General features: G+C 43.3%; 1 non-coding gene across 1 annotated transcript; it reads left to right on the forward strand.

Moving 5' to 3' along the window:
* Nucleotides 1–1,374: 1,374 nt before the first annotated feature.
* Nucleotides 1,375–1,447, forward strand: TRNAK-UUU (transfer RNA lysine (anticodon UUU)). The gene has a single exon. It is a non-coding gene; the product is annotated as a tRNA-Lys (tRNA).
* The last annotated feature ends 14,405 nt before the right edge of the window (nucleotides 1,448–15,852 follow it).

Here is a 15,852-nt window from a genome sequence, read left to right on the forward strand (position 1 = left end):
GGAAAGCACAGCATGTCCTGTGTCCCGTGTGCCTCACTGATGCAGGCACAGGGAGAGGAAATTATCTGTGGTCATCTTTTCCGATGTTTCTTTTCGTTCTTTTTTCTTTCTTGCGCTTTAGGAACGCTGTGCTTGAGCCCAAGGCGCGCGGCCGGGCTGATGTGGCGTTATTGCCGCCTGCTGGAGAGATCCCGAGTGAGCGCTGTCTTTGCTGCCTCCTCGATCTAAGAGGCCCTGCAAGGCCTCAGTCACACTTGAGGGGTACCAAGGCCCACGGAAACACTTTTACTTTCGATGTGAGCAGCAAACAGTGAGAAAAGACGTGAAGAAGGAAGAGATGGTGAATTTGGTGGGAGAAGTGGAGGGGGAGGAAGGGAAATTAAAGGAAGGAGGACTGGCTCAGTTTCATCTTGAAGGTAAGGGTGGCAGGGCGGAAGATTAACCCCAGGCCCCTCTGCTTGCTGAACGCTCCCTCTCCCACTCAGGTGCGTGTGGTGGACACTTGGCTGTTTTAAAAAGTCCCTGATCAATTAACGCCATTGTCTGTGAGTGTTTGGAGAAGGAATACTTGGCAGAACAAGGCTCACTGTGTTTAAGATTTATTTGTTTGAGAGAGAGGGAGAGAGCACAGGCAGGGGGAACAGCAGAGGGAGAGAGAGAAGCAGACTCCCCGCTGAGCAGGGAGCTGGTTACCAGTGGACCCCACGACCCTGGGATCATGACCTGAGCCAAAGGCAGACGTTTAACCGACTGAGCCCCCCAGGCGCCCCCAGCACTACTCTTTCCGAAACCTTGAGGCCGCGACCACGCCGGGGAAGAGGCTCTGCATACCAGGCTGACCCCAGGACACCTCCCTGCGTGGCAGTCCATGACATCGCTCAGCCCCTGGGTCTGCTGGTCAGGGGAGCGCTGGGCAGGCAATCCCACCCACCAACAGAAAGGGGCCCGTTAGGCAACATTTTCTTGCGTCTTCAAGTTCTTCCTCCGTCAACTGTCTTCCCCTCTGATACAAAGGCTGCAAGACAATGAAGAAAGATACAGACAGAAGCAGTGTGAGTACTAACTCCAACACCTTAGGTGCAGATCCTTGGCAAGAAGTGAGACGCTTTGTGTCTAGAATGTGGTCTGAAACCCGACGGCTTTATCTGGGAGACGCTGCATCCCTGGTTCTGAAAAACTAGAGGCAGGGGGAGACAACGAAGAGAGAAAAAAGGGAAAAGCTCCTAGAGACTGTAACATCTCTCTAAAGGGCACTTCTTCACTGTGAATAGAATTCAAGCACGTTATTTGAAAACTAGGACATGAAACATAGTGAGGATTGGCCAAATAAGCAAAACCTAGGTTAGATACTCAGGGAAGGAGAAGACTATGAGAGCCTGGGTAGCTTAGTCGGCAGAGCATCAGACTTTTAATCTGAGGGTCCAGGGTTCAAGTCCCTGTTCAGGTGCAGCATCCCTTGTTTTACCCTAAGTAATGTCCAGTAAGTACACCAAGGGTTTGGGAGAGGATGGTTCTACTCGCACCTTGACTGAGACTTTGTTTACTCTTTGGTTTCCAGAGATGATCTCTAAAAGGTTGCTGACCTGGAGATTTGTATTTGTATGTGGTTTTTAGAGGAGTCATCCGTTGACTGGAAAAAAAAAGGCAATCAAAAAAGCAATCAAAATGTCTGAACTCTAAAAACAAGAAAAAAAAAATTGAAACCAGAAAAATAATTTGAGTGACAGTGGTTATCTCATCAGGAACCGCAGAGGTCGGGAAGAGTGGCACACTGTTCAAGTGCCAAATGAAAAGAATTGTCAGTCCACAATACTGTATCCAGAGAAAATACCCCACGGGAAAGAAGGGGAAACAAGATATTCCAGATCAGGGAAAACTAAGATCATTGCGTCAGCAGAACTACCCTAAAACAATGGCTCCAGTAAGTTCTCCAAACAGACAGAAAATGATAAAAGAAGGAATATTGGACATCAGGAAGGAAGAAAAAACATTTTAAGCAAGAAACATGGTAGACACAATAAATTTTCTTCATCTTGAGCTTTCTAAGTTATGTTTAACAGTTTGAAGCAAAAGGTGTAACACTGTCTGATGTGGTTCTAATGTATGTGGGAGAAATTGCTAAGACAATTATGCTACAAGTGAGGAAGGCAGAGTGACAAGAATGCAGGTAGGATCACTAGCGTTCACATGGGCTGGCAAACTGTGGTAAGGTAAATCCATATGGTAAAACCTATGCAAAGAGAGACAGTCCAAAATGCTGTAGATAAATCAATATGGGATACTAAAAGATGTACAAGCAGTCCATAAAAAGGCAAAAAAAAAAAAAAGGAATGAAAAGTGAAAATCACAGAAACAAGCAGAAAGCAAAAAACATAAAATGCCAGACTGAAGCCCTAATGTATCAATAATTACATTAAATATAATCTAAGCACACCAATTAAAGGATGGATAGTAATAGGATGGACCCAACTATATGCTGCTACAAGAAACTCACTTCAAATATAACTACAGGGGCGCCTGGGTGGCTCAATCAGTTGAATGTCCAACTCTTGGTTTCAGCTCAGGTCATGACCTCAGGGTCATGGGATCAGCCCTGGGCCCCAAGCTCAGTGGGGAGTCTGCTTCGGATTCTCTCTCTCCCTCTGCCCCTCCCCCTCTAAAAAATAAATCTTTAAAAAAACAAATATAACTACGTAGGCAGGTTGAAATAAAGAGGGTGAAAAAGATATGTCGTGCAAACATTAATTGAAAGAAAGCTGGAGTTACTATGCTAACATTAGTAAAGTAAACCTCAGAACAAAGGTTATTAACAGAGACAGAAAAGGACATCATAAAATGGTAAAAAGTGTCCATCCACCAAGATGTCAGAGCAATCTCTGATACGTGTGCACCAAACAACACAGCTGCAAAATATGTGAAGAAAAAACTAAGAACTGATAGAACTAAAAATAGACCAATCTACAATTATAGTGGAAAACTTCAAGACCTCTCTCAGAATAATTGATAGAATAACTAAACAGAAAATGATCAAGCATATGGAAGAACTAAAAATACTATCAGCCAACAGAACCCCATCAACATAAAGCAGTTCACTCAATGAAAGCAGAATACACATTCGCTTCAAGTCTTCCAGAATATATAACAACATAGAACATATCCTGGGCCATACACCAAACCTCAACAAAAGATTTTTATTTTCTTCTCAGTTTTACTGAGATGTAACTGACATACGGTGCTGTATAAGTTTAACACATACAGCATAATAACTTGACTTACATATATTGCAAAATGAGTATCGCAGTGAGTTTAGTTAACATCCATCATCTCATACAGATCCAAAAAAAAAAAAAAAAAGGAGAATGTTTTTCTCCTTGTGATGAGAACTCTCAGGATTTACACTCTTAACAACTTTCAAATATACCAAACAGCAGAGTTAACAGCAGACAACATGTTGTACATCACATCCCTAGGACTTATCTGTCTAGTAACTGGAAGTTTCTGCCTTTTGATCACATTCATCAAATTCCCTGCCTCTGGGACCCCAAGTCTGATCTCTTTTTCTGCTAGTGTCTTGGGTGCTTTATTTGGTTTTGTTTTGTTTTTGTTTTGTTTTGTTTTGTTTTGTTTTGTTTTGTTTTTTAAAGAGGAAGCACTTTTTGAAAAAAACTTCAGGCTTAGTTCATTCATTTATAGTATGCACATAACTCCTGATTTGCCTGATTCACAAGCTTATTGTGAAAATCAAATGAGATTTTTTAAATGCACTAACTTCATGCTGCATGCAAAGAAAAGTTGCTTTTGTTATTTTATCTTATATATGCATCAACCGTTAGGATGAGTCATTTGCCAAACAATATTAACTGTAGTTTTTCAACAGGGATCTTTTCTTCCCATTTAGCCACATCTTTCTTTTAATTTAAATTCAATTAATTAACATATAGCATATAATAGTTTCAGAGGTAGAGGCCAGTGACTCATCAGTTGCATATAACACCCAGTGCTCATTACATCCATTGACCTCCTTAATGTCCATCACCCAGTTACCCCAGCCCCCCACACCCTCCCCTCCAGCAACCCTCAGTTTGTTTCCTTCAGTTAAGAGTCTTTTATGGTTTGTCTCCCTCTCTGATTTCATCTTGGTTTTTTCCCCTCCCTTCCCTTATAATCCTCTGTTTTATTTCTTAAATTCCACGTATCAGTGAGATCATATGATAATTGTTTTTCTCTGATTGATTTATTTCACTTAGCATAATACCCTCTAGTTCCATCCACCTCGTTGCAAATGGCAAGATTTCATTTTTTGATGGCTGAATAGTATTCCATTGTGTGTGTGTGTGTGTGTGTGTGTGTGTGTGCACCACAAGTTCTTTATCCATTCATCTGTCACAGACACTTAGGCTGTTTCCATGTCTTGGTTATTTTAAACAATGCTGCGATGAACATAGGGGTGCAGATATCTCTTTGGCATCATGTTTTCATTTCCTTCAGATATATTCCCAAGAAGTAAAATTGGTGGATCATGTGGTAATTCTATTTTTTAATTTTTTGAGGAACCTCCATACTGTGGCCATACAGTGGCTGCACGAATTTACATTCCCACCAACAGTGCATGAAGTTTCCTTTTTTCCACATCCTCACCAACACTTGTTATTTCTTATCTCTTTAATACCAACCATTCTGACAGGTGTGAGACAAAAATCTCATTATGGTTTTGATTTGCATTTCCCTGATGATTAGTGATATTGAGCACCTTTTCATATACCTCTTGGTTATATTTATGTCTCCTTTGGGAAGATGTCCATTCAAGTTCTTTGCTTATTTTTAAATTGGATTATTTGGGGGTTTTTTTTTGCATTAAGTTTTATGAGTTCCTTATATATTTTAGATATTAACTCTTATCACACATATCATATACAAACATTCTTCCCCTTCTGTAGGTTACCTTTTCATTTGTTGATGGTTTCTTTTGCGGTGCAGAAGCTTTTTAGTTTGATGTAGTCCCACATGTTTATTTTTTATTTTGTTGCTTGTGCTTTATGTGTCACAGCAAAAAAATTCATTACCAAGACCTTTGTCGAGGAGCTCTTTTTTCTGTTTTCTTCTAGGAGTTTTATGGATTAAGTCTTTAATCCATTGAGAGCTAATTGTTGTGAGTGGTGTAAAAAAGGGATTTAGTTTCATTCTTTTACATGTGAATATCCAACTTACCCAACACCATTTATTGAAGAGACTATTTTTTCTCCATTTAATATTCTTGGCTCCCTTGTCAAATATTACCTGACTGCATATACATAGGTTTATTTCTGGGCCCTTGATTCTGTTCCATTGGTTTATGTGTCTGTTTTTAATGCCAGTAATATACTGTTTTGGTTACTTTCGATTTACAAGGTAGCTTAAAATCAGGAAGTGTGGTATCTCCTGCTTTGTATTTCTTTCTCAGGATTGTTTTGGGTATTTGGGGTCTTTTGTGGTTCCATATAAATTTTAGGATTGTTTTTCCTAGTTCTGTAAAAAAAAATGACTTTGAAAACTTGATAGGGATTGCACTGAATCTATAGATAGCTCTGGGTAGTAAAGACATTTTAACAGTATTAATTCTTCCAACCTATGAACATGGGATACCTTTCCATTTATGTGTGTCTTCTTCAGTTTCTTTCATCAATGTCTTGTAGTTTATAGTGTAGAATCTTGGTTATTAACCACTACCTTGGTTAAATTTATTTTTAAGCATTCTATTGTTTTTGATGCTATGGTAAATAGGATAATTTTATTTTTTTCAGATAATTCATTATTATCATACAGAAATGCTACTGATTTCTGTATATTAATTTTGTACCCTACACAACTTTACTGAATTTGTTGATTAAAACCTCAACAAATTTAAAAGAATTGAATCATACAGTGTATTCTCTGACCACACCAGAACCAAATAAGTAACAGAAAGATAACAGGAAAATATCCAAACAGTTGGAAACAAAATAACAGAGTTCTAAATAATGCATGGAACAAAGAGGAAGTCTTGGTGGAAATTTTTTTTAAAAATGGACTTGAATAAAAATGAAAATACAATGTATCAAATTTTCTGATATACTAAAACAGCCCTGAGAGGAAAATTTATAACACTCAATGCATACAAGAGAAGGAAAAAATCCTCCAGTTAATCATCTAAGCTTTCATTTGAAGAATCTAGAAAGAACAGGAGTGAAAGGAATCCAAGGCAAGCAGAAGGAAGGTAGCAATAAAAAATAAGAGTAGAAATCAATGAAATTCAAAATAAAAACAAAAACACCAGTGAAACAAAAAAGCTGTTTCTTTTAAAACATCAATAAAAAAAACCTCTAACAAGACTGATGAAGAAAAAGAGAGGACACAAATTGCCAATATCAGGAATGAAAAGAAGAATCACTATACACTCTGCAAACACCAAAAAGACAATAGGGAATACTATAAGCAACTCTACACATATAAATTTGACAACTTAGATGAAATGGACGAATTTCTTGATAAACTCAAACTGCCACAATTAACTCAATACGAAATATATATATATTTCTTGGGTACAAGACTGGATAAATGTTTTTAAATTAATCTATTGTAATTCATCATATTAGTAGACTAAAGGAAAAAAATCACATGAGCATATCAACTGAAGTAGAAAAGGCATTTGACAAAATTCTACACCCATTTATGATTTTTAACACTCCAAAAAAAAGTAGGAATAGAGAGGAACTTCCTCAATTTGATTAATGACATATGCAAAAAAAAAAAAAAAAAACCCACAAAGCTACAACTAACATTATATTTAATGGTGAAAGGCAAACTGTTTGCACACTCCAAGAGGGGTCAATGCTGGGTTGTCCGTGCTTACTACTCTTATTCAACATATTGCTGGAAGTTCCAGCCAGTGTAATATAAGGCATGAAAAGAAATTAAAAAGAATACAGATAGGAAAGGAAAAAAAATTAAACTGACCTCAGGGAAAATGACATAATCATCCACATAGAAAACCCAAGGAATCTATGAGGTAAAAAAAACCCTCTTAGAACTAAAAAAATTTTTTTATTAAAGATTTTATTTATTAACTTGACAGAGAGAGACACAGCGAGAGAGGGAACACAAGCAGGGGGAGCGGGAGAGGGAGAAGCCGGCTTTCCGCAGAGCAGGGAGCCCGATGCGGGGCTCGATCCCAGGACCCTGAGATCATGACCCGGGCCAAGGCAGACACTTAACTGAGTGAGCCACCCAGCTGACCCAGAATTAAAAAATTTAATTCAACAAGGTCACAGGATAATATAAAAACATACAAAAATAAGTTGTATTTCTGCATACTGTCAATGAACATGTGGACAGTAAAACTAAATATGCGATACCAGTAAAGTAAATCCTTTGAATTCTCATCACAAGGAGAAATTTTTCCTTTTTTCTTTCTTTTCTTTTTATTGTATCCATATGAAAAGGTGAATGTTAGTGGAACCCCTTGTGGTAATTATTTCACAATATATGTGAATCAAACCATCACGCTGTGTGCCTTAAATCTATACAGTGACACATGTCAATTATTTCTCAGTAAGACTAAAAAACTATAATCTCTGACAAAAAAAGTACATCTAACAAAACACATATAGGACTTGGATGTGGACACTACACAGTGATGTTGAAAGGAGTCAAAGGAGCTTAAATAAACAGAGAGACACACTGCATTCATGGTTTGCAAGATTCAGCATGGTAAGGATGTCAGTTCTCCCCGAATTGATATATAGAAAGTTTTTTAAAATGTTTATTGATTTATTTGAGAGGGAGGGAAGGGCAGAGGGAGAAGGAGGGAAGCCGAATCCCCACTGAACACAGAGCCCCCTGCAGGGCTCCATCTCATGACCCTGAGATCATGGCCTAAGCCAAAATCAAGTCAGATGCTTAGCCCACTGAGCTACACAGGTTCCCCTCCCCAAATTGCTACATAGATTTAACTAAATACCTATCAAAATCCCAGCAAAATCTTTTGTAGATATAGACAGGATTGTTTTTAAATTTATATGGAAATTCAAAGGAATTAGAATAGCTAAAACAATCTTTAAAAAATAACAATATAGGAAAAAACATAAGTCAACCTGATTTCTAAACTATTATAACAATAATTAGGAATGTGTGTTGGTGATTATTGGGGAGATAGACATAGATTAATAGAGTAGAATAGATAAATAAGCCCACACAAATGTTCCAAACTGGTTTTTGACAAAGTTGCAGAAGTCATTCAGTGGAGGAAAGAACATACTTTTCAACAATTGGCACTGGAAGAATTGGACATCTACTGGTAATAAATAAATAAAAATTAAAATAATCTCAGCCTAAGTCCCATAACATACAAAAAATTAACTCAAAATGGATCATAGTTATAGATGTAAACCTATAAAACTTTTAGAAAATGAACACAGAAGGAAACCTTTGGGATCTAGGTCTAGACAAGGAATTTGTAGAATTGCTACAGAAACATGATGCCCAGATCCTGTAGAAGCCCACTCCTTCCTCCCTCCCCTCTCCTGTGGCCTCAGGTACCCCCACTGATGCCAAGGCTTACAGAACAGAAACAGAAACTGGAAAGCATTAAAGGCAACTCATTAGGTCATGTTTTTATTTTCTGGGTGATGAGGAAATAAGGGAAGAGGAAAGGAAGGGGAAATAAAAAAGAAGAGAAAGGAGAATAAGAAAGCTCATTGGAAGGAATAAGTCAGAGTTCCTTGAGAAGCAGGTTTTGGCAGAGTCGGGTCAGAGAAAAGGTACAGGGAGTTGTACCGAGGGCCTCAAACATCCAAACCCGCGTTCTCCCACCGTGAAATAAAAAGAGATCTGCACCTAGATAAGGGGAGACTTTATTCAGAGGTGGATTATTACAAACAGGGACAACGCTCCAAACCCAGAAATCTGTAAGTGTCCCAAAAATCACACAGAAAAGACTTTTCTTTTACAGGCAAGGAGGGGTAGACAAAGCTTTAGCAAGAACTTTTAAGGAAAGTGGGGCAGGTAAGGGAAATGACAGCGCGGCGGAAGTTGGCTGATTCCCAGGATTAGCCGATGGGGGGGAGGGGCATGGCCTACTTTTCAAGGCCTCCTCGTGCTCAGGGGCAAACAGCCAGAGGCCCACAGGGAGGAGGAAAGCTTGACTCGAGTTTGGTCAAGAAAATGCAGAGGGTAAGAAATGGGCAATTGTAACACTTGGTAACTACCATGACCCTCCCCCCACCCTTCTTTAAGATACATCTGATTTTCAGAAGATCTCAATTTCTGCATGTTTTGTTAGTAGTGGTAACATAAAGGGTGAATCTGAGCTTGCTTGGGACAGGAAGAGCTCAAGAATTGGAGGAGGGAGTGACTGGTTGGGATGTCATTCTTTAATGTGTAGGACTTGGGCTGGAAGGAAAGCACACACACGCACACACACACACACACGCAATTGCTGCTTGCACTTTACGGTGCAATTCTAAACCGCTGGATCGTTAAAGCTTCAGTCTTCTCTTATGGGTGGTAAGACTCAAGTCTTCTTAGGACTTTGCTGATTTCCTCCAGAAATACCTTCCCCTAAGACACAAGGATATTGAAATTCAGCTTTTCCCTGGCTAGGACACTTTGTGTGCCTGTTGGCTCACGGAAATAGGGCACAAGTTGTTGGGGAAAATTGGCGTCAAAATAGAAACTGAGCAATTCATTCAGCATTGTTTAAAACCTCTTTTTTGTTCTGCTCTAAGCACAGAGGCAATTTAGCAAGCTCTGTCAATAGTCCAAAGGGCGAATTCTTAGGGCATGAACTGCACAGCCGCCTGAAGGATAGAAGGAATGGGAGACCGTGAGACTGAGCCGGAAGGTAAACAGACATGCAGTGAGGAAGACGGAATGAAATTTGGAGAAACGAAATTGCAAGGTTACTTAGCAAACAGGAGAAGCGGAAAGGGACCATACGTCTATCTTTTTGGAGGGAGAGAACAGAGGATGGAGATGAGTTTGGTTTTGGACGTGTCGACTGGGAGACACTTGTGGAACACCGTGCTGTCTCCTAAGCACGGAGACGGCGGACTCAGGGGCACTGGCCTGGAGGCAGGTTAGTGAGGGATCATAGGCTCACCCTTGCACGAGTGAAGGGAGTGAGAACTCAGGTTTCTTTTCAAACTGGGGGTCAGGAATTCATTAATGATACTTGTGGAAAATAAAGAAATGAGTTCATGGCTAGACTGTCCTTGAGCCCTGGTCTTTATACTGGTTAATCTTACGTTCCTCGGAACTTCTGAAGACCAAGAGAAGTTCCGTTTTATGGCACCACGTTTTTCGTATCTGTTTGCCCTTTCTCATCCTACTTTGCCTGACTGTGAGCTCGTACCTGTATTTGTAAAAGTACCTTTGAACCTGTTATGAAAAACAGAAACTGATTAGTCTGGCAGAATTTCCCTTAACTGACTTATAGAACTGGCAGAATAGGAAAGAGAGAACGGATGGACTTCACTGAAGAAGAATCTAGAACAGCACCAAACACAAAGATCTTCAAGGTCTGATGTGTGAGTATGCGTGTGCCGGTGGGTAAAAATGCTGGTGGCAGAAGGAGAAATGTACTCCGCTACTGGATCACACACGAGCACAATTAGGCAAGTTTCCAGAATTACCCAGTGACGTTTCTTTGTTTTTACACCTGGAAGAATCTGGGTATCGCTTGGATTCACAGACATCCATATTAAGGAGTTGGGTTATTTTTTCCTGCCTGCTTCGTGAACACCATAAGCATTGTTTATTAAATGTCTGATGCGGTAGCTGGACGGTGTGCCTACAGCACTGCAACATCAACAGAAAAGGTGTTGGATAGTTTCTCAACAGAGAATCTTTCAAAGATTTAAACATTGTGCTCAAGATAGAGAACACCCTTATGCCCTATTATATGTAATTCAGAAAACCTACCATTAATAATACTATATGGCATATATGAAAGTTGCTAAGAGAGTAGATCTTAGAAGTTCTCATCACAAGAAAAAAATTGTTTACCTATGTGTGGTGATGGACGTTTGTTTTTGCTTTTGTGGGGGTTTTGGTGATGGATGTTAACTAGACTTACTTGATGATCATTTTGCACAGATTATTGTACACCTGGAACTAATATAATTTTATATGTCAATTATATACCAATTTAAAAAAGAAAGAAAACATAAATGTGAAAGAATACATTTAAAGAATAGATTTAGGGGCGCCTGGCTGGCTCAGTCAGTGGAGCATGTGACCCTTGACCTCAGGGTTATAAATTCAAGCCCCAGGTTGGGACTTTTTAAAAAAAATCTTAAAAAAAAAAAGAAGGATAAAGTATCACCAGTGGGCCACCCATCATGGTAATGATTGAAGAAAATTTATCAACCTATTTTAAAACTATGGTTAAAATTTTGGTGAGGCATGAAATACTTGTATGGCCTCAAATATATCCCCACAGATTACAAACTAAGTTAATGAGGGGAAACTTTACATTTAGTCAAAACCACAAATAAATGAAAAATGCTATATGACACACTGAGAACAGAACATCATTTATATTTTTGCCAAAACTGCATAACCTCAATCCAATCACAAAGAAATATCACATCAGCCCAAATTGAAGGACATCGGACTCAACAACTGGCTTGAATTCTTCAGAACCTGTCAGAGGCATGAAAGAGAAAGACAAATGGTTGAGAAACCATTCCAGATTGAAGGACATTAGAGAAAGCCAATGCCATATATGATCTTGAAGTGGGTCCTGGACTGGGGGAAAAGTTGCTCCAAAAGACACTTTGCTGAATGATTGGTGAAATTAGAATATGAACTGGATATTATCAGATAATAGTATCCCTATTAATGTTAAACTTTCAGAACTTGAAAATTGTTTTGCAGTTTATAAGAGAACGTTCTCTCTTAAAAACACGTCTGGGGCGCCTGGGTGGCTCAGTCGTTCCGCCTCTGCCCTGAGGTCAGGTCATGATCCCAGGGTCCTGGGATCGAGCCCCGCATCCGGCTACATGATCGGCAGGGAGCTTGCTTCTCCCTCTCCTACTCCCCCTGCTTGTGTTCAGTCTCTCTCTGTCAAATAAACAAGTAAAACCTTTTTTTAAAAAAGAAAAGAAACGCGTCTGAACTATTAGAATAAGATATGAGAGCATGCAATTATTCTGAAATCAGAAAAACAATCATTTGCGTATGTTCACATTCCGACGGCGGAGGAAGAGGAAAACTAAATGTGGGTAAGTCTGGGTAAGATATGCAGGGTCATTCTTGGTACTCGTTTTGTAAACTTCTCCGTAGGCTTGAAATAATCTGGAAATAAAAAGTTTCGTTTCTCTCTTTAGTTCGCGCGCGGGCCCGGCCGCCAGGACCACCGCCGGGGGGCGCGTGGATACGGAACCGCGCGTGAGTGCTCCGCGGGCGCTGGAGCGCTGGTCCCCGCGAGGACGTGGGAAGGAACGGAAGCCACCGTCCCGGGCGCTCCTGGAAGACCCGTAAGTGGGTCACCGGCTGTCGCCACCGTGCCCATCCCCGGGGGCCCAGCGCCGCCGTCGCGGATCCGGCCCCGGGTTCGGGTCGGAGACGCACGGAGAGCGAGGCTGGGGTGGAGCGGAGCGGAGGGCGCAGCGGGAACGCGCGGCCGGCCGGCGGCTCTTAGAGCCGGTGGTCCCCGAGCAAAGGGCGGGCGCTTCCGGCCCTCAGCCAAAGTGTGCGACAGTTCGGGAGGAAATCCGAAATCTTCTGGGACCGGGTCAGCCAGGAACCGACGACGTTTAACAGCCGGCCGCGGGGGTTCTGGAAACCGCGGGTTTGGCAGCCGGAGGCCTAGAGACCCCGCGGCAGGGGAGCTGAGCGGCCGAGGACGTTGGCTCCGGGCGGGCTCGGTGGGGAAGGGGGGACCCGGAGCGCGTTGCGGGCGGCGGGGAGCAGAGCGGAGGCGCAGCGCGAGCAGGCGCCGGAGGAAGGGCGCGCGCGGGTGCGCGGGGTCTCGTGAGCTCCGACGGCGCGGAGACGGGCGCGGGGCGTCCGGGTGAGCAGGCGCCGCGGGCAGGAAGGCCGGGCCCGGCCCCGGAGGTCGCGGCGTGCAGAGCGGCCCTGGAGAGAACGCGCGCGGCGGAGCCCGGTTCCCGGTGCGGTCGGGGAGCGCGCAGCTCGGATCCCCACGTGCTGGCGGCCGGAGAGGCGCTCCAGGTGGAGAGAGCTTCCGCACCCCTGCGAGTGTTTTGTTGGGTGTTGAGACTGGAATACAAGACCTGAAAAAGCAGAGAGTGAGGCAGCAACCGAGTATTTTTAACTTGGAATGGTTTTCAGAAAGGCAGCCACGGTGTCTGAACAGCTCGGTGTGCAGGGTGTGGGGGCTCCCTGTGAGCGGTGGCATCTAGACCTCCTTTCGCCTGCGCGAGCCTGGGGAATCCAGGTTTGTCTCAGGATCTCAGCCCGCTTTTGCAGGGGACTCCTGCACCGCGCAGCTGCGATTCTCGCAAAAGCGTGGAGAGCGGCTCAGCCGCGGCCGGCGCAGGCCCGGTGAGAGTTACCGGGGAGAAGGCCGCGGCTTAGGCCGGGGGGAGGAGGGTAGACGGGGCGGAGAAGCAGGACTTCTTGCAGGACACGGAGGAGCGGCCTGTGGGCCACCAAGTCTCTGTCCGCAGCACAAGCCTGACCTTACCTAAGGAGATGTTTTCATTACGATTCACTCATAGTCCTTAGCAATTTGAGCCTTGACGAGAGAACTGGCCAAATGAGTAGGGCTGGAGAGGCAGCGCGGGGGGAGGACAGTTGCTCTCTGCCGTAGCGGCTTGGAGTCGTCCGAGTGTGGGCTTCTCATTGGGAGACCCAGATAGCTTCGTCGGTCCCCAGGCATTTTGTTAGGGGAAGCCTCCTGGGGCCCGTTTGAGTTCATCCATAGAAAACTCAAGGGGTCTTTGGTGTGACCTGCAAAGTCGCCTAAACTATTGCTCTGGGTTGGACCTCTAATTCCACCCAACCCTCCACTTTAGTGTCCTAACACCCCACACACTCTTTGCTTAAACACCTACAGAAAACAAGCAGATAAGAAAAAATACGTGACATGACTACATTATCTCCCTCCAAGAAATGTGTCCTATAACAAAAAAGGGGCCCCAGGGCACGCGGCCAGTCAGCAGCTGAGCAGGTTTCTGAAGCGGACAGCCCGCCTCGGGAGGGCCTGCTGTAGATATTTTCACTGGAGAAGGGGATCTGGAAATCAGGACACCCCAGCCGGGTGGAGGGGGAGAGTTATGAACTGGAAACAAATTTCATTCCCTCCCAAAGACACTTTGATCCAACAGGAAATAAGTACCCAGATAGCAACAGTTTTGAGACCATAAAGCTTTGGAATTTCTGAACAGGTGCTGTTACAGGGGTGTTGGGTGGCTCATTCGGTTAAGTGTCCGACTCTTGATTTTGGCTCAGGTCATGATCTCAGGGTCACGAGATCAAGCCCCTCATCAAGCTCCATGCTGGGCGCGCAGCCTTCTCCCTCTCCCTTGGCATCCCTCCGCTCCTCCCCCTGCTCATACTCTCTGTCTCTCTCTGTCTCTGTCTCTCTCTCTGAAAAAAGGTGCTGTTATGGACTGAACTGTGTCCCCTCCCCCCCCAAATACATATGTCAATGCCCCAGCCCCCAGTGTGACTATTTGAAGACAGGGCCTTCCGGGAGGTAGTAAGGGTTAAATGAGGTCCTAGGGTGGGGCCCTCCTTCTAAGAAGAGGAAGAGACACCAGGAGTATGCACACAAAGGAAAGGCCACGTGGGGCTACAACAAACAGGGAAGGCAGCCGCCTGCAAGGTAGAAAGGTGTCGCCAGAAACCAACCCTGCAGGCACCTTGATCTTGGACTCCCGGCCTCTGGAACCGTGAGGAGATACATTCTGTTGTCCAAACCACCCGGTCTGTGGTATTCTGTGACGGCAGCCTGAACACACTAATGCAGGTGCCACCAGTGGAGCAGAAATTCCTGGGAGTCCCCTGGTCATGCAAAGCTGATGTGGTCGGATCGGCTACAGAGGAACAGAGGAGTGGCTGTCCTTCACCTGCAGAGCCATCCAACACACCCGTGTTCTCGTCGCCCTTTGCTTTGCACCTCTTTTCCTTTGTGACAGAAAAACCTTTTCCTACCTCTTCATATGGGGGCCTTCCTTTGGCGTTAACTGAGGTTTGCAGGCAATGTTTTATTGAAAGATTTAAAACAATGGTGAAATGGGATGAGCAAAGAAACGTAGGAAAAATGATATTATGGAGTACCAGTTGAGAATGTGTTGATCCGTATTTATTTCTTTCATGTTTGGAAGTTAATTGCCTGACCATCTTTTCTCCCACACCCAGCACCCTGTGGCTCACTCCTCTGCAAGGACTCAGGGTTCCGCACCCATTAGGGGGCTGAGCTGTTGGCGGCGCTCTCCATGCAGGTCCTGCGGCCTGACACCTCAGCCAGTGGGGTCGTGCTTCTTGCCTTTTGTCTTTGGCCCAGAAAACAAAAAGAACTAAAGAAAATGTAGGTGGGACAATGCTGTTTCTTCTTCGTTGTCTTTCCCTCTCTTTAATAGTAGTATGCAATGGGAACCAAGGTGAGTCGCTCATTCATGTGCAAGACTTTGTCGGGTCCAAAAGATGCTGTTATAGGATCTCATTCTCTGCCTGCCCCTTCCCTTTGTCTTCTGCCCCAGTTGCCTTAGGTGATATGGAAGTTCACAGCAAGAGATGAAGGGGAATTCAAGGCAATCTGTTAGGTTATGTTTCAAGAAAAAAAGTTATGAGTGCTATATCAGTATTTTTTGAAAAATGGCTTTGAGTGATGTTAGCTCAGAAAGGGGTAAAATGGAAATTAGAGCT

The sequence above is a fragment of the Callorhinus ursinus genome, unplaced genomic scaffold, assembly GCF_003265705.2.
Source record: "Callorhinus ursinus isolate GAN/ISIS: 27379988/994484 unplaced genomic scaffold, GSC_fseal_2.0 scaffold109, whole genome shotgun sequence".
NCBI lineage: Eukaryota > Metazoa > Chordata > Mammalia > Carnivora > Otariidae > Callorhinus > Callorhinus ursinus.